This window comes from Lepus europaeus, chromosome 7, assembly GCF_033115175.1.
Source record: "Lepus europaeus isolate LE1 chromosome 7, mLepTim1.pri, whole genome shotgun sequence".
In the NCBI taxonomy this organism is placed as follows: domain Eukaryota; kingdom Metazoa; phylum Chordata; class Mammalia; order Lagomorpha; family Leporidae; genus Lepus; species Lepus europaeus.
The window spans coordinates 49,458,950-49,478,948 of NC_084833.1; positions in this window are offsets into that span (position 1 = coordinate 49,458,950).

Below are 19,999 nucleotides of genomic sequence, written 5' to 3' on the forward strand. Positions count from 1 at the left end.
GGGGGGATTTTGGTGTTTTGCTGGATGGTTGGTGCCTCAGAGAAGTCAGGCCGCAACATAAATGTGATGTGTCATATCTGAGAGCTTGGTTGAGTTCCTCTGATTGCTTCCTGCTGAAATGCCTGGAAGGCAGTGGCTGATGGCCCAAGTGCGTGGGCGCCTGCACCCATGTGGGAGACCAGGATGAAGTTCCTGGCTCCGGGCTTCTCCTAGCCTGGCCCTGGTTGTTGCACAGACTTTTGGAGAGTGAACCAGCAGACAGAAGTTCTCTCTGGGGCAGAGCACTTCTCTCTGTTACTCTGCCTTTCAAACAAATAAATCATAAAAGGAGAAGAAGAAGAGGAAGAATGAGAGGGAGAAAGAGCAGGGGCAGCCTTCTTGGGCTGCTTGCCTATGTTGGCTGTAACAAACTTCTCTCATATTTCTCGAGGCCAAGTCCAAAACCAAGGTACTGACAGAGCCATACATCCTCCAGAGGCTCTGCAGGCAGACTATGTTTGCTGCCTGTCTCCTAGCATCTGTTGGCTGCAGGCCGTCCTTGGTTTGTGAATGCATCACTACCCTCCCTGCCTTCCTCAGCTCATCCCTGTTTGCTCTGCACATCTTCTCTCAAATCTCTTTCTATCTCATCTTGTCTTTGGATGTAAGGCCCAATGGAACATCGAGGATGAGCTCCTCATTCAAGATCCTCAACTTATTCCATCTACAAAAGTGCTTTTCCCAGCTAAGGTAATATTTACCGGTTCTGGGATTAGGACAAGGGCGTCACCATTCAACCTGCCACATCACCCAAGCCAGAATAGACCCCACCACCCCTCCACCTCACTATCTTGTCTTCTTTCCTACCAGGCATCCACCACTATTTACAACTTTCTTATTTATTTATGTATTTTTTTTCAGCTATGTTCTCAATCAGGGTGCCTCTGGCGTTTTGAGCAGGGCAAATATTCACCGTGCAGAATGATCTTTCCGTTGCAAAGCAGTTGGCATTTCACATTCCAGGTCCAGCCTAAGTAGCAAGGTGGGTTTGAGGTGAGGAAGGAGAGTCTATGACTACGACCCACCCTCCCCCCACCACATACCTTGCAGATATCCAATGCCCCCACTTGGCAGGCAGTACCAACTTGGGCTCAGCACCAGCAGCATGTATGTTTGCTTTTTGTTGTCTGTCCTCTTTGGCACGAGGAAAAGCTCTGTGAGAGCAGGGACCTTGCGTGTCTTCCTCATTGCTCTATTCCCCAAGTTTCAAACAATGCCTGGTCCTGAGCAGGCAGGCAGTATGTATTCTCTGAATGCACACAGAAGACAGGCTTGCTCTCCTCTGTAAATGTGTGTCAGGTGTCTGCCTGTTTGCTGTGCCAGCCCACGAAGGGAAAGTTGCCTGGTTCAGGCCTCAATGATAATGCAAAAATAACAAGGCAGGTGTGTAGTTTCCTCCCTGGGGTCTCTCACTTCCTCTTCTCTGCCCCAGTCCCTCCTCTCCTTGGCAGGCATGCGTGAGGACGCAGAGCCATTCCTTCATCCGTGGTCCTGGTCCCTGCCACAGGGCTCCTCCCTTCCAGTGTAACTACTGCTCCTGCAGCCCGCTGTGTCTACCATTCACCACCTCCTTAGCTTCCCTCTTAAGTCACTGCCACAAAGTTAGAGGGTGAGCTTCAGGCCAGGGGCCTGAGATCTTGCCATCTGCCTGGGAGCTGCTGCTCCTCCCCGGCTGGCCGCTAAGGCCAGCTGCCACTTTTATTCACTCTCCGTGTGAATGCAAGTAAGTCGCTTGACCTCTGTGATTCTCAGAAACTGTGCCCATAAATCGGAGATGACACTTGGCAGATGCACCAACAACCGTAGCCCCCGGAAGACAGTAGTGAATCATGAATGCTTATTCCTTTGCCTTACCTTTTATAAGGAAAAGAAAGACTTGAAGGTTTACCAGGAGGGTTGGTTCCCACCTCTGTCTGGACAACAGGCCATCCTCAGTCTGCATTGGAGGGGGTGAGGGAGAATCTATGCCAGGCCAGCAGGTACATATACCTGTATGGGACCAGATTCAATTGGTGCAGAAAATGAGGCCGGCAGTGTTTTATGACCAGGCAAAGGGACCTTGGAGAGATGAACTAGTGTTCATAAGGGTTTAGCACAATTTGAATCTTTGTATCTTTCAGTGATCCCAAATGTGACCTTGGGCAAGGTAAGATGGAGAAAATAAATCCCATGGCCAAGGTCAGCCAGCTGGGCAGGGTGAAGCCAGGAACTGGACTCGGCAGCAGCAGAAGTTCGGGGTTTTCCTAGCACACCACTCTGCCTTTCTTCAGAGTCTCTCAGGAACAATTGGTGCTGCGTGCCCCAGGGCTGACAAGCAGCCAAGAACCGTTTCTGCTCTGCCCAGCCAGTGACTATCTGAAGGAATGCTCCCGATTTTTTAAATATATGTATTTGGAAGCAGAGGCACAGATGATGGAAATCAGGATGTGCTCCCCAGGCTGTGTGTGCATTTGGCTACGATAATCAGCTGTACACACACACATCAGCGCCATGGCTGCCGCCGGCCACACACCGTTCCAGCTTGGGAAGTCAGGAGAAGCCTGGGCAGCCCCGGAACCATCAGCAAGGCTGGGGGAGGATGCAGCATGCAGGTAATCGAGAGGTGATTGTACAGGGATCACCGCCTCCATTTAGGTGTCAATTGTGCAATTTCCAGCTGTTCCTCCGCTCAACAGCTGGAGTTCAATATGCTCAGGGCTTATCTGCAGGCCCCCAGCCAGGGAGCTCAGTATTAAACTGGCTTCCAGGATCTGGGAACGGCAGCTACTATTGCAGCAAACCACAGAGGAGAGGCCCCTTTTTTCCATCCACTTAAGCAATGAAGGCTCTTTGGGAACAATATTGGTGCCGCCTAAAAGTAGTTGATCTAAGGCAAAATGGAGCCAAGGAGGGAATGCTGTAAGACAAAGATACAAAGTGCGCTAATCCCTTGGCACAGATGATTTCATTCTGTTCATTATTATTATTATTATTTCCATTTTCTACAAAAGAAGTTAAATAGTTTTTTCTATGTCAAACAAGACCTGGTTTACAGAGCTGATTGTTGAAGGCAAATCTGTTTGACGCTAGCATCTGAGCTATGTATCCCTGGGAACCAAAAGCAGTTCCTGGTCAGGACTCTGCTCTAATTTGGAAAAGCACTGCCCATCTGACCAGATTCCATCACTCAGAAAGTGAGCCTAAGTGGACCAGAAGAGGAAGGAGGAGCCCCATGAAGCCAAGGTCCCAGAGGGCTGTGAGGGGCTTGGCTAGGCCTCTTGTGGGAGCCTTGGCTGGACACCAAGAATGTACCCCCTGTGATGACAGCATCATCATCAGAGTAATCTGGAAGTAGAGCACAGTGGCTTTCATCTTGCATCTCACCTTTGATTCATATTTCACTCTCTTTGTCCCTTTCCACAAAACCAAGCTGCACACTTCTCTCTTCTCCCATCCCTAATTATCTGGGGATAGCAAATACGATCTGGGGATAGCAAATACGTTGCCCCTCTGTGTGCACATGAGCCTATGACAGGTGTTACTAATTAATCGTAACAGTTTTTCCCAGAAAGTCTAGGAGCTGTCTTCGATTTCTTCCTAAACAAATTCTAGGAATTTCCTTTTATTTTTTTTAAGATTTATTTATTTGAAAGTCAGAGTTATTGAGAGAGAGGGAGACACACACACACACACAGAGAGAGCGAGAGAGAGAGAGATCTTCCATCCTCTGGTTCACTCCTCAAGTGGCCACAGTGTCCAGGGCTGAGGCAGTATGAAGCCAGGAACCAGGAGCTTCATCCGGGTTTCCCACATGGGTGGCAGGAGCCCAAGTCTTTCGCTGCTTTCCCAGGCACAATAGCAGGGAGCTGGATTGTAAGTGGAGCAGCCAAGACACAAACTGGTGCCATATGGGATGTTGGTGTTGCAGGTGGAGGCTTTACCAGCTATGCCACAATACCAGCCACAGGATTTACTTTTATAAGTTGTTGGCCTATGAGCTGAAACCTAAAGGAATACCAGGCATATTCATTTACTTGTTCATTCACCAAATGTTTGCAAGGGTCCTACTTTGTTGTGGATGCTGTGTTAATCACTAGGAACTCAGCAGTGAGTGAACAGAAATGCATATTCTTCAAACATGTATGCAAGTGTCATAAAACAGTCAACTCAAGTTAAACGTGGTGAAATGGGAACCCAGACAGTAGAACAACTTGACCTTGGATCCCTGAATATAAGGCAGGCAAGGTGGGCTAATTTTCTGGACTTAGGAAAATGGGCAAGGTTGTAAGCAATGAAAGAGATGGGCTTGGCCATGAAGCTTTGAGTTCATTCCTCCAGGAAGGTAAATCTGCCTGGTGGGATAGAAGTGGACATAAGGGCATTTGGTTCCACTGATAGCTCTGCCACTAATTTGGTGAGCTCTTAGGCCTGTCTGGGCCTCGCCTCGCTTTAGTTCATTGAGCTGTCACTGAACTGTCACCATGGGCCTACTAGGGATGAAGCATTTAGAACACAGAATTGAAGGGATGCTCACAGTGAGAAGAGTGGTGGACTGGTGGCATAAATACATTCTCAGTCTCACATTTCTGTTCTGTACAATAAGGTTGGATTAGCTGATCTGTAAGGGCACTTTTTTTTTTCTTTTTAAAGATTTATTTATTTGAAAGTCAGAGTTAAACAGAGAGAGAAGGAGAGGCAGAGAGAGAGAGAGAGGTCTTCCATCCATGGTTCATTCCCCAGTTGGCTGCAATGGTCAGAGCTGTGCTGATCCAAAGCCAGGAGCCAGGAGTGTCTTCCTGGTCTCCCACATGGATGCGGGGGGCCAAGCACTAGAGCCATCTTCCACTGCTTTCCCACGCCATAGCAGAGAGCTGGATCAGAAGTGGAACAGCCAAGATTTGAACCAGCACCCATATGGAATGCCAGCACTGCAGGTGGTGGCTTTACCCTCAATGCCACAGTGCCAGCCCCTGTAGAGTCACTTTGAACTTACACTTGGAGAAGCCATCTTGGGAACACAATTCCCCAGCATCAACCAGAGAACCAAGTCATTTTATATCCTGGTGTGGCATTGCTGGATTGGGAAGGCTTGGTGGCCAGAGACTGCTTGCACAAGGTTAATTCAACCCCTAATCTCCATCTCTCACAACACTGCTCAGTATTCCAAGTACAGAGGAATTTGCTCAGTTTTGTCACAATCCTTGAGCCTATGATCTCTTGCTGGCCCATGCAGCATGTTACAGGGTCAAGCTGCTTGGATAGCTTGGAGAATGCAAAATCAGTGTGTCCTTCTTGTCCCTTTCCCGAACCCCAGGACACCTGTGGGTCACCTACAGATGCTCCAACCCCTCCAAATCATGCCAGAAAGGGTGGTCCAAGGAGGGGCAAGTTTCAGTGGGGGGTAGAGCAGCAGAAGAGATACAAAGCCAGACTCAGGTAGTCCTCCAATGAAACCATCAGGAAGCCAGTCACTGTGCCTATGACCAAGTTAGATGGAAGAAAAATAAAAAAGACACTGAGTGAAAATGTGTGTGTTTAGATGGTGGCAGACGGCAAGCCTTGTGAATGTATGAGCGCATAAATAGGGGAATTCCGAACAGAGTAGAAAGGAGTAAGAATGGAGAATGGAGAATGGAGAGCCTATTTTGAACTATTCCCAGATGCTGGGAAAAGGATGTTGGAGATTTTCTGCTGACAGAATTCCATTGGGTTGGATCTGTAAGGTTCTCTTGGAGCTGGCTACTCTTCCTAAGCAATATGCCTGCAACTTAGTCAACATCGTGCACAAGCAGGTACTAGAGGATCCCACAATGTGAAAAGCCCATCTACATTCAATGTCTGGTTAGTTATTTTGTGCTAAAATATATCTCTGTAATAAAATAATAGCATATATCAAATTATATTGTGCATTTGTGTATACGTACAAATGTGTGTGTATATAGTCACCACTTGGTATCCTAGGAGGATTGGTTCCAGGACCTAGTGTTGCTATGAAAACCATCACATACTCAAGTCCCTAATGTGAACCAATGCAGTATTTGCATAAAACCTATGGACATACTCCCGCACACTTTAAATCATCTTTAGATTACTTAAAAGACCTGATAAAATGTGGATGCTTCACAAATAGTTGGTATGCTGTATTGTTTCAGAAATAATGAGAGGGAGAAAAAAGCCTGCCCATATTCAGCTGAGACCCAGTTTTACCCCCAACTATTTTCATGGTCTATTGAATCTGTGGATGCAGAATCTACACATATATACTTCCAAATGTTCATGGAAAATACCTCTTATGGGAAACTGCATGAATCTCAAACATTTCTTATACCAAAATAAACTCATCTTTTAATTCCATTTTCCATGAACATTCTGAAGTCCCTGGTATGTGTATATATGTCCATGTTCCCATTAGTCTAGTTTCTATACCTTCCACAGTCCTGGCCGACATCGTCACAGGAGTCTGGCACAGCTTCTGGCATTTACTTGGGGCATATTAAATGTTTCTTGGATAAATGGAGCTGGGAACAATCAGGTTCTTTATCTACAATGCAGTGACTCCTCCAGTCCTCCAGGGGCAGTCTACTTGAAGGTGGTGAAAATGAAGTCTCGGTCAGCTCTATGGCAGAGCAGGCTAAGCTGCTGCCTGTGATGCTGGCATCCCATACGGACACTGGTTCAAGTTCCAGCTGCCCCACTTCCAATCCAGCTCCCTACTAATATGCCTGGGAAAGAGTGGAGGATGGCCTAAGTGTTTGGGCTCCTGCTTTCATATGGGAGCCCCAGAAGTTCTGGGATTCCAGTTTTGACCTGGCACAGTCTCAGTTGTTGCAGCCATTTGGGGAGTGAACCAGTGAATGGAGGATCTCTCTCTGTAACTCTGTCTTTCAAAGAAATAAATAAATCTTAAAAAAGAAAAAGAAAAAGAAGATGATGCCTTCATACTCTTCTGCCCCAGCTCAGAAAGATGTTTTCACCCCAGTGTGACTCGGGACTCCCTTCCCTGTATCCCTCTTGTTGCACACAGCATGCTGGTGTCTGCTGACGTTTTATGTGATCCAACAAGGGCAAAAATGAACCACTGTAAAAATTAGAAATGATTTTAATTTGGAGCATGGGAGGGCAACCACTGTGGAATAATACTAGCAACCGTGATGTTCTCAATAATAATAACATCTGCTATGTGCTTGGAAGCTACAGGAGGCGGGAGCTCTCCTAGAAGCTTTCCACAGGTGAAAAGTGCTAATCTTGTTGTTGAAAGTAATATGTTATTGTTTGCACGACTGAGTTCAACGTGCACTTGCCACAGGTGTTGTCTCTGCTGGGATTCACATCTCCTGAAATCGTTGCCATTATTTACTTTACGAAAAGGATGACATTGAGGCTCCAACAGGCCAAGTCACTTTCCCCAAATTACCCAGCCGGGACACGCCAGGTAGGACGTACCCCGGAGGGATGCTGTCTCCAAGGCACGTGTGCTGTTCAGATCTGGACACGTCATCAGAGAGGGTGGGAAGCAGAGGGGGAAGAGAGTCAGAGACTCTGGATGGGAGATCGCCGCAGTGGCCATCTCCCAGGTTGGCAGAGAGGAGTGCAGGAGCCACGTGTCACGCATCCAGCTTGGCACAGGGAAGCGATGGCTTCCTCCCACACATGTGGCTAAGATACCCGAGTGGAATGTCCAGATCCTTTCTTTTCTGAGTGACATGGGAATACTTCTACTTCAGCTTTGATGGGGCTTCCATTTCAGTGGCTATAGAAAACCCCCCATTAGCCTTTTGCCTCAGTTAATCTCACATGTTGAGCATCACGGCAGAGGTTACCATTCTACATGAATGAAAAATAAAGAGACTAATAGGGAGGCGGCAACCCCCCTTCCTCAACTTTTTAATACTGTACGCTTTCTGTCTGAAAGATGTCATTTCTTTCAACGGCTTCAACTTTCTTCAAGGCAGAAAACCATCGAAGCTGCAGTGTAGCTGAACATCTGTCTTATCATGTGGGCAGATATTGGGATTAAATTAACTAGAAATGAATAGAATGATGTATGACAGGGTGCAGATGTCCCAGGCACAGTGTGATAATTTCATTGCAAAACTCTGTAATGAATTCCATACATTATGGAAGTACAAATGTACCACTTTAGGTAATTGTGATGAAAAGGTATAATGTGCAGTGCATAAACAGAGTGGGAGCCCAGCGGCACTTCTCCTCTGCTATTTCTCTTTAGTCATTTCAGAATGACTTTATTTGGCTTAATGTAAGCCTATTATTCTTATTAGAGCCTTACTTTTTTGGTTGGCCCCTCCAGCATTGATTGCCTGGTTGGGATAAGAAATATATGGAATAGAGAAATAGAATTTGGGTAGGTCACAGCGTTGGGCCTCCTGGAGAGTGAGCGTTGGAGGAAGCGTTTAAAAACATAGTTTATTGTGCGAATTCCAGAGCAGGGATTTCTCTCTCTCCCCCTTCCTGCTCCCCTCCCCTCAGTGGGCCAAGGAGATTGTTTTAGCATCCCCCGCTAATGTGGGCACAGGATGTGGGGTTGTACCATGGGGAAGACGTAGTCTTAAAGCCAGGAGACAGAGCTTCTTCCTTGATTGTGCTCTTGACTGCTGTGTGATCCTGTGTGAGTCACTTCACCTCTCTGAGCTGATGTTTCCTTATTTAGAAAATGCAGCTACTACTACCATATCCTGGTGTTGCCATGGACAACTGAGGGAGCTGGGACAGGTTCGGAAGGACAGGGGCTGTGTCCGTCCTGTTTACTGTTTTATCCACAGCACCTAGCAAACTGATCACACAGAGCAGGTAATTTATAGGTCCTTTGTTTTTAAGATTTTATTTATTTATTTGAGAGGTAGAGTTACAGACTGAGGGAGAGATAGAGAGAAAAGTCTTCCATCCGCTGGTTCACTCCCCAAATGGCTGCAACAGCCAGAGCTGCGCTGATCTGAAGTCAGGAACCAGGAGCTTCTTCCAGATCTCCCACATGGATGCAGGGCCCAAGCACTTGAGCCATGTTCAACTGCTTTTCCAGGCCATAGCAGAGAGTTGGATCAGAAGTGGAGCAGTCGGGATTTGAACCAGCATCCAAATAGGATGCCAGCATCACAGGCAGTGGCTTAACCTGCTATGCCACAGCACCGGCCCCGATTTACAGTTCTTAATGCATAAGTCAGATAAACGTACGTTGGGCAAAGTACATAGCAAAGAGCCTGGCACATAGGAGCCATGTAACTAATAATTCTGGAATTGCAGCTGGTTTGAAGGAGCTCACCTGCAGAGGCCTTCAGTTTGGCTTGTTGGTAACACGGTCATGACTGAGCAGCCCGCAGCACAATCAGAGTCACTGGTCAACCCCCAGAGACGGGCTGTGGCTGTGCCAGCGTCCAGCAGAGACACAGCCAGAGCTGCTTCCTGACGGCCAGGCTCAGCCTGCCGCTTTGCCGAGTCGGCTCCCTGGCTGGGATCAATGGCCCGATTGGTTCAGGCATGGAGCAGAGGCCTGTCCTCTGTGGAGGAGAAGCGTGCCTTCGCTGGCTTGTTTTCTACCCAGCAACGAGAGGACGGACGCCCCGTGCAGTGAATGGCTGGCCCACAGTCCCGCTTGCCAAGCGAGAGTGCGATTCCCATGGCCACAGCTGGGGCCAGCCCGTGCCCTGTTTTTCTCTCGATCCCACCGCTCGGTTCGCGCAGCTCCTCTCTTCTCCTTTAAGTCTCCTCTCCACCAATTATTGGGCGGGGGTGACATCAGTGGAAAATGTGAGGAGATGGCAGCAGAGCCGAAACCTTAGCCTTCCCGGGGCAGCCAGAAAAGCCTGTTTTTAATGCTCTGATTGGTCCTTGATTTCCCCAGCCTGTTTGTACCATGTCATGCTTTCGGCACAGTTGAAACAGGATGCCTGGGGTGATCCGAGGCCGCTGAGGGCCTGGGTCCTCCTGCCCACTGGACAGAGGCTTCGCTGTGTGGTCTCTTTCTGAGCCAGGAACACCATGGAACCAGCCCCGAGAAGCGCCGTGGACAACCCATGTGGCGGGGCAGCGGTGGGCCTGGGTTTGGTCCCACCTCATCCTCCTTGTTTTGCTGGGAGCTCCTTGCCCGTCTCCTCCCCCTGGAAGCTTCCGGGCTGCCTGCAGGGTCTGGATTGTCTTGGCCGCTTTGACGGCTTTGAAAGAAGCATTGTTGGAAAGAGAGCCTGGAGGAAGGTGCTAGTCTTATGCTGCTTATCAAATTTGAGCAAAAAAATGTTGACATCCCATTTTCCCAAGTGCTGGCTCAGCTCTTTTGTGTTCGACTGCAAAGAGAGGAACCAGCCGTGTGTGTCTAGCGGGAGAAAAACTCCACTGTGACTCCCCGGCCCGCCCTTTTCACCTGGTCCTGCCCGACCCAGAGGCACAGCGGGGCCGACGGGTAGCACCAAGGCCTCTGTGCCCCTGATGGCGCAGCCTGGTGGAAGCCTGGCAGAGGCCACCCAGTCATCGCTCCTGCTGCTGACACGGCTTCAACCCTCACGGGAACGACAAAACACTGCCACCGAGAAGTTGCAGCTCCGAAAGGGGGGAGAGCTCCTCATTTGCTCACAATGAAAGACATATTTGGGATCATCTGGTCTTGCAAGCAGATGCCCAGTTTATCTCACTTTAAATCAACTCTTTCTGACTGGACCCTTTCCTGGATGAATTAATTGAGCGTGGCTAACACCAAAATGCTCTGGCGATTACGGAGCTCGGCAGAGGGGCGCTGTGGCAAGGCAGTCAGCTTGCGAGGAGGGTGGCGAGTTGTTTACTTCTGTTCTCCTAACAGAAGGAACAGGCAGGCTCAGCCCACTGGAAATAATTTTGAATAATCTCACTCTATTACTCGAAGCGAAATTGAGTCTGCTCAAGCTACTCTAGTGATCCGACGTTTCAGCGAAACGGGGAAACTAATATCCAATTCATGCAGCATAAAATAAGTGACATAAGGAAAAGCAGGATGAAATCTGGAAGTTTTTAGTTTGCAATTTGTGCGGCTTGTCTTCTATTACCGGATCAACTTGCTAATGCGGCTCCCATAGAGGCGCGGGGGGTGGGGGGGAGCTTCATTAAGTTGCCGGTCATTAGTGGCAGTGGGCGTGTCTGCTGGCTATTGATGCCTGACATATCCCTGATATCCATCACCCTGCAGAATCAAAACTGCAGAGAGAATTTCTCTAAGAAATGGAAGTTGAGCCTTGACTTACCAACCGGAGCCTTCCTGGCAGAGGGGGGCAGCTGGTCTGGAATTCCAACTGGACCCTTTCGAAAATGCTCGCAGTGTAAGGGAAGGGGCTCATTAGCTCCCCTCACCCACCAGCCCTGACCAGGTCTGGGTTTCCAGGAACAGGCTGTCCGCCTAGGGAGCCAAGCCAAGAGGAAACCTCAGCGTCTCTCTTAACTCTCTCCTCCACCACGGCCCTCACGCCTTACCAATTGCAAGGTAATTGGTTCTGGCTCCAAATCCTCTGTTGTCTCTTTTCCCTCTGAAGATGCTTGTCCCACTCTTTCTCGTGATCCTAGCTGCTCTTTCGCCTCCCTGTGAATCCATGCTTTAAGCCACCCTCTTTCTGATTGTTAAATCATCCTAGGCCGAGCTCTGATGTGTTTATTACTCTCTGCTCAAAAGCACTCAGTGGCTCCCTGGTGCCCAGTGACTAAAATCCAAATCCCATCATGCTAAACTCCACAGCTGGACTTCAGGCTTCCTTTGTCACTGGTCGCCCACATTCTTCTTCACTTATCCAGAGCATCAGTAAAGTGGAAGGAATTGTGATTTTTTTTTTTTTTTTTTTGCACATGCTGCAGATTTGTATCTCTGTGTGGGCTCACACCGTTTCCTCTGCCTGCAGTGGCCTATCCATCTCTGAGTGTCCAGATCCTACTCAGCCTCCAGGATCTAGGCCAGATGCTTCCTCTTCCAGGAAGGCTTCCTTGAACCTCTCGGTGAAAGGCTTGCCATCCTCCCCAGGCCCATTGTTGCCATAGCACAGGGCAGTGCATCAGGTCAGAAATGAAGTGCATGGACAAAGGGGTCAAATGTCTAAATGAGAACCGTAGCTGTGGGGCCACGTGCATACCAGTTAAATTCCTCCATGCCTCAGTTTTTCTTCTGGGAAGCTGGGCTAACAGCATCTGCTTCTTAGAGAATTCCAGGGAATCCAGGCAACGTGCTTAAGCACAATGCTATTTGCAGTGTGAGAGTTCTCTTTCCTTGCTCGCCTTTCTGCTCTATAGCAAGCACCAGCATTTTAGGGCCAGATCCATCAATCAACTCAGCGTTTACTGAACATGGACTAAGTCGTGTCCATTCTGGGTTTTGAGAATAAACGATAGAGAAGACACAAGGCCTGCCCTCACGGAGAACGTGGCAACGCACTGGGTTAAAGGAAGTGAGCACCGGGGAGGCAGCGTGGCCAGGCGGCTTCGCTCTCCGTTCTGCATCTGGACTCCTGACTGTGCCAGCTGGATGGCGTGGGCTCCCCATGCCTCACGTTTTTTTCACCTGTGAAAGAAGGAGAGCAAATAGCACCCACCTTCGGAAGCTGGCTTGAAGGGTTACGGGGACTGAGAACTTAATCACACCTAGAACAGGGCCTGACACGTCGAGAGAGATCAGAAACGGTTAGCTATTATCTCAGAGTCATTTGCGATCTGATTGATGCTTTGGCTTTGGGCGATTTCTTTCTTTGCCAGGGCGGCGAGCTTTTATGCGGATAAAGACATCGTGGTTCAGAGAGGCCACCGAGGCAGGGGCACGGGCGTCTCTGCTGTCTCTTGGGCAATGCACTTTCAAGCAGGTCCGGCCTCGCCCTCGACCTGCCCAGAGACCCCGCTGTAGGAACATCCCCCACCCCAGCCAGCCTTCGCCTGGGTGTGGAGAGGGCATGCCATTGGCCATGGCTTTGACTCAATCTCTTCAAGTTTCCTAGAGCCTAAGAGTCTGCTTCTGCCTTCCTGGGATTCTGTCCAAAACATTTCCACTGCGAGGGAACCTCCTCTACCTCTGCCTGATGCAGAGACAGAGAGAGCTTACAGGACAGGGGAGGGTGGAACCTTGTCAGGCAGTTTTAATTGGCACCCACTCTGGCCCCTGCTCCTGTAGCCTTGGCAATCAGTTCTAGGGAAACAGAACCCCCCACAGGGTCTGCTGCCTGCTTTCCTTTTTTTTTTTTTTTTTTTTTTATTTGACAGGTAGAGTTACAGACAGTGAGAGAGAGACAGAGAGAAAGGTCTTCCTTCCGTTGGTTCACCCCCCAAATGGCTGCTACGGCCAGCACACTGTGCCGATTCGAAGCCAGGAGCCAGGTGCTTCCTCCTGGTCTCCCATGTGGGTGCGGGGCCTAAGCACTTAGGCCATCTTCCACTGCCCTCCCGGGCCACATCAGAGAGCTGGACTGGAAGAGGGGCAACTGAGACTATGGGATGCCGGCGCTGCAGGCAGAGGATTAACCAAGTGAGCCATGGCGCTGGCCCCTGCCTGCTTTCCTAAGCCCTGCCGCCTTGGGGTCCCTGGGGGAGGAGGCTCTGGTGTTCACAGTGCAGGGTGCCTTTTCCTGTGACTTCCTGATCTGAGGGGACCACCTGACATTCTGGGACAGCAGCTCTGTCCTGGGGGTTCTTTGATCAAGGAGGGCACAGCAGCTTTCCTAGGAGTTGTCGCGGGACTAATAGCGGAAACAGCAGAGCCTAAACAGACCAGCAAGTGGTGGGCCGTGGGCGTTTCAGGTGGAGTGAAGAAGCCCAGGACAAGGGGGAGGCTCTGACGCAGGAAGGCTTGGAGGTACCAAGTCTAACAAGCTGCCCGAAGAGAAGGCACATCTTTATTCCAGAAAAGGAGCCTTTGTGAGAGCAGAATGGGTCCAGGGCTCTGTGTGTGTGTTGGGGCGGGGGGGTTGATCTGTGCGCCTGTGTGTGTCCTTTGTGGGATGACAGGGCAAAGGTCAGCCAGTCACCTCAAGGCCAATGCATAACTACACCTAGCTCACCGGCACTCAGTGAGGCAAAGCTAAGGGTGTGGACTCCGAGACCAATCATGGCTCCCCAACCTGTGGTCTCCTCACATCTCTCCAAGGACCCCCCCAAGACTCACTGGTGCTTGTTGATGGGTATGGGGACTCTGTAACCCTGCCTTTGGTGCAAACCCCCTGTTTGGGCCTTTTTCACTCTCCTGAAGAGAGACTGACAAGAGCAAGACTGTGATGCCTGAATGTCCCCGTGGAGATGTGTAAGGATTTCCTCCCTCTTGTGTCCCAACTAAATTTTTTTAAGCTTTCCAAAGGGGGACTTTCCTGTTTGCACAGTACATTTTTCAGCTGGTCTTGGGACTGCTGCGTGATTAGAGATCTTTGGAAAAAGTCTAAGTTCAAAGCCCACAGGCTCCTGATTGCTCTCTACATGACAAAGCAGCCCCTGTTTACCTGGGTCACCCTGCAGAGGCCAGCATGGCTTTGGACAACCTCTCAAGCCTGGAATCCTGGCCATGGATGGGTGGGAGCAGCCTCAAGGACTGGCAGTGCCCACCAGCCAGGGCAGCCCCACTGGCTGTGTCAACAGAGCAAGCATCTCCCTAGCCCAGGCAGGACTCCCATCCTCTACACGGCCGTACTGGGAGCCTGCATGGAATCAGGCAACCTTGCTTTCAAAGTCCAACTCCAAACTTTCCTAAGCAAAAGACTGTCCAACTCGTTGAATCTCCCAAAGTCCCGCTTTTCTTAGTTCCAGGAGGAAAATAATGAAATATCTTCCTTGTAGGACGGTTGTGGAAGTTGGAGATGACACACGTTAAGTGAATGTCTTGGTGTCTGGCAGGTCGTGACAGTGACAACCACAGCTGCCATTTATTTGTTTGCTCACTAAGTGCCAGACACTGTAATAAGTTCTTTACATATTTTAGTAAGGACAGTTTTCACATGCCACACGTTAGGTGAGTTCAATAACTGTAACCCTGTGTATTTTTCTATAACTTTATTTGTATTTATTAATTATTTGCTTACAAAGCCTAACTTCAAGTCTCCGCTCTGGCTGACGGCAGGCAACCAGTTGTAGTCATCACCAGAGAATCTCAGCCACCTCGGTGTTTTCTCAGTTGCTTTGGGTTTAGGCTCAGCGAATTCAAACATTTTCCCTCCCTCTCCTTCCTCTTGGTGTGGCATTTACATTCTAGGGTTGACCGATTTCCTGGGATGGGTGCGGATCGGGGAAAGGCCAAGGCTCTGGTCCAGTGCTGGTCTTTGCCAGTGCTGGTAGCTGCGACATGTAGCCCCTGGTCTGCGATCATTGGCATCCTGCCCCTAGGCGGGCAGCCACTGCCATTTTCTGCCGGGCCCCTGGGTGCCTTGTCTCTTCTCTTTTCTTTTGTGACATTGTTCTTTCCTAATTCTGATGACATTCTGTGAGTTACAGAAGGCTGCAGCTGTTTTCCAGTGTAATGCTGGGGCTGTGGAGACTCGTGGGTGGCTCGGGTTTGTCTCTGGAACCTCACGGAGCCATCCCTGCTTCAAGGCCTCTATGGGCTGCCGTCTCACAGATGGACAGACAGAGGCATGGCAGTGCATCCTTCCCTGGCATCCACAGCTCTCCTGACCACTTTTTGTGTCTGCAGCTGGTACCTGAAGAAGGGAGGTGGGGGAGAGTGGAAGAACCGCTTCTCATAGAGTCCTATTGCTTCCTTTCTGGTGCTCTGTCCCTCCCCCTCCCCTCCCCACCTACTGTGGAAGCTTTTATGGGGATGTGTGAGACCAGAAAAACTGGTTTTACTTGGTCATGTGTTCTCCTAAACATTTTCTGCCTTTTTCTGAAGAGAGAGAATTGAACTTCAAAGCCAAGAATGTGATGTCTTTGTACTCTGGTTACACCACTGCAGTTTTCCTAAAATAGTAGGAGGTTTGCTCTAACTGCACCCAATGAGTGAGGTTAGAGATGAACCAGCAAATGCAAGGTGGATGGAAAAGGAGAATACCTAACACCATCTCCCTGCATATACACTGATCTTACTGAATCATTCAATCAGATGGTGCAGTGTCTATTATTAACGTCCTTTTACTTTAATGAAAGAGAAGTGAATTGGATGGCTGATCCAATTCATTCAGCCACTAAATATTTATAGAATGTCCACCCTGTGCCAAACACTGTTCTGAGTTTTGGAGAATTATAGCAATGGATAAAACAGACAAAACCCCTATCCTCATGGGGCTTACTTGTATACAAGTGGGAAGGGGAGAGTAGAGAAGAAACAGTAAGGAAGAAGATCAGCAGGTAAGCTGTGTGGTTTATCTCATGGTAATGCATTTAGGGACAAATCCAAGTTGTGGGAGGGAGTTGGGAAGGCTGAGAAGGATGTGGCTTTAAAGAATAGGCCTTATGTGAATGGAATGGGAGAGAGATTGGGGAGATGGGAGGGTTGCGGGTGGGAGGGAAGTTATGGGTGGGGGGAAAGCCATTGTAATCCATAAGCTGTACTTTGGAAATTTATATTTACTAAACAAAAGTTAAAAAAAAAATAGGCCTTACAGAGATGAAGAGGCCCAGGTTGGAGGGAGGTGAATCTCAGGGGGCAGGAAGAGCCAGATTGCACTGGGAGTGTGCCTGGCTCAATAGCTAAAGGAAAGGGGACAGGACTGGAGCTCAGAGAGTCTGACTGCCAAGGCCCTATGCTCCACTACCATCTGATGGAGGTCTGATTATGACAGTCACCATTACCGTTGCCTTGACACCTAATACCCTTCCACTTTGTGAGTCTCGGCGGGTGGTTAAAAATGCCAGGTACTATTTTCTTAGCTCTCTCCATAACTACAGAATGGTTGCATGCACCAGATGAAACCAATAGACACACCACCTGGCTTCAGATTAAGCGCTAGTGATTCAAGGAGTGGGGAGCAGGGGGAGGAGTTTCTGTAACCTTGATGGTTGAAGAACAAGCATCAGTCACATCCTTCCACAGTGTGGGAGTGGTGTGGAGATGTTGTCCACAGCTGGTTATGGCGTGAGTGTGAGATGTAAGGTCAGGGCTGCGTGAGGCAGGGCTTGCATCTGCACTGCACCAGTTCCGTGATGTGACCTTGGGTGTCGTTCCCCACTGGGGTGGCTCCCTGACACCTCACAGCCATTCATTGCTAGCTATTGTCCATCTGTTTTCTCCTTCATAAGCAACATAGGTTTTATTTTTAGCTCCACAACAACAGAAATAACTAGATGATAGAATGTTTGTTTTTTTCATCACTCTACCCTATCCCCAGATTTAGAGTTTGCAATTTTTGTAAGGTTTGCATGATAAGAAATGGGAAATAGAACTGGTATCAACATGGAGTGAGTTTCTTTTTGGGCTGTGGAAAATAATAGAACAGCCTCATATTTCAAAGAAGATGAGGCCATGTGCTGTTTGGACATTGTCCGGCCTGTCTCAACTGCCCCAGCAGTTCTCAGGCTACTCCAACAAGGTCTCTGAGTGACTGAATGGGATTGTTCCTTCCTATTCATGCCTTCTGCCTTGTCTAACACGTCCTCAGAACATCTCCCTTCACCTGCAAGGGAGCTTTTTATTCTCTAGGACACATTCACTAAAAGGAACTCCTTTATGTCAGAAAACGTTAAGCCATCTTCCTTGGACGCATTACATTATCCTACTTTAAGTAAAGCTATAACTCAATTCAAAGCTCTCTTATCTGATACTTTATTTCCCCTTTACAATTTTTTCTTCTGATATCATTTTTAAATGTAAGTTAATTATGGATAACATTTGAAGAATCAATAGTTTTAGAAATGCCTGGCCCAATTTAATTCTTTTCCCATTGTTGGTGGCTGCCAAGATTTAATTCTTGGTCTGACAGGGCTCAAAGGATGATAGTCAAATTATGAAAATTATCATGTTAATTGTGGTATAAAATTTGAAAAATCAAACAACTTTACAAAGTCAATTCTATAAGCCAGAAGTTTCCTATTCCTATCTCCCCAATTCCCCCTTCCCAGAGGCAACTACACCCTAAAAAGCTAATCTTGGCCGGCGCCGTGGCTCAACAGGCTAATCCTCCGCCTAGCGGTGCCAGCACACCGGGTTCTAGTCCCAGTCGGGGCGCCAGATCCTGTCCCGGTTGTCCCTCTTCCAGGCCAGCTCTCTGCTGTGGCCAGGAGTGCAGTGGAGGATGGCCCAAGTGTTTGGGCACTGCACCCCATGGGAGACCAGGAGAAGCACCTGGCTCCTGCCTTTGGATCAGTGCGGTGCGCCGGCTGCAGCACGCTGGCCGCGGCGGCCATTGGAGGGTGAACCAACGGCAAAGGAAGACCTTTCTCTCTGTCTCTCTCTCTCACTGTCCACTCTGCCTGTCACAAAAAAAAAAAAAAAAAACAACCAACCTAATCTTTTTTAAATTTACTCCTATGTAAGTAATATGCACAGATTGCCAGGTAGGTAGGTAGGCAGGTAGGTAGAAAGAGAGAGAGAGAGAGAGAGAGAGAGAGAGAGAGGAAGGAAGGAAGGAAGGAAGGAAGGAAGGAAGGAAGGAAGGAAGGAAGAGAAGAGAAAGAAAGAAAGAAAGAAAGAAAGAAAGAAAGAAAGAAAGAAAGAAAGAAAGAAAGAAAGAAAGAAAGAAAGAAATCTTCCGTCTACTGGTTAACTCCTCACATGCCTGTGACAGCGGATGCTGGGCCATTCCGAAGCTGGGAGTCAGGAACTCAGTCCCAGTCTCCCATGGGAGTGCAGAGATCTAACAACCTGGGCCATCAGCTGCTGCCTCCTGTTGGTGTCCATTTTCAGGGAACTGGAATACCCAGGCACCCATGCTGGTGGGGGATGCAGGTGTCCCAAACAGTACCTTAACCACTGTGTCAAACACATACCCCAGACTGCCGCTTTCTGAGTGTATAATTTTGGCATGATTCACAGAGTTCCTGAGAGGGAAGATGAGAATTTAGCCCTTTGCTCCCCTGACCCACTCACATTCCTCCCCTCCCCACCTCCTTCTAATTATAATACAGTAATATTATGGTTGCGAGAGATAAATATTTAGTGTTTATATCATTATCCTTATGTAATGATTTTTACAGATGACTCATTTAGCAAACTGGTTATTTTTTCCTTTCCCTTACAACATATAGTTTTTCTTAGAGTTAATATTTGTCATTTTTTCCTACTTGCTTTCTATTACATGTACAGGTCTGTAATTAAATTGCATAGCCTTTGCCAAATTTCTAAATCTCTTCTCAAGACTCATTTGCATTAAGCTTTCTCTCATTTTATCTCCAGGAGGTTCCTGATCTCTTTCAATTGCTCTTTGCCTTGTGCACAGCAAGCTTCCTGGTATCTGCTGTCACCATCCTCTTAGGGATTGCCTTCACCTCCCCTGGGTTGTTCTCTCTTTGATTTTACCCCACACCATCAGCTTACTCCAGTTGTGCCCTTATTGTGTTGGAGTGCATCCTCAGTGGCTTCCTGAGAGGGCTGAATGGGAGGGGGTAATTTCTTGTGGTTTTGCTGTTCTTATTTTACCCCCGTCTTTTATTAATCATTTGGAATCAGAATGCATGTTTAAGGCATTGGTCCATTGTCTTCTGGCCGCCAGATTGGTCAATCTGACTCGTGAGCCTTTGCGATGTGATTTTTCTTTGGAAACTTGTGGAACTTTTCCCAGGTCCTTATTATTTGGAAATTTAAACATCATATGCCTTGCTTTACTTCTTTAAAAATTTTTCTTAATCCATTGTCCTGATCTTTTATCAGGTGTCTCATTTTCTTTAGTCCTTGTAACTTTTCTTGAATTATATTTTTGAAAATTGGTTTTATTTCTTCAAATTTCTTAGAAATCATATTATTTGGTTATTAGATTTCCTGACTTATATTTTAATTTATTTCTATTTAATTTCAACTTTTTTCCTGTCTTTTTTTACTTTCTGTGATATTTTTCTCATTTAATTCATTCTATGGTGATTTTATTTTTAATCATAATTTTAGTTTCTATTATCTCCTTGTTCT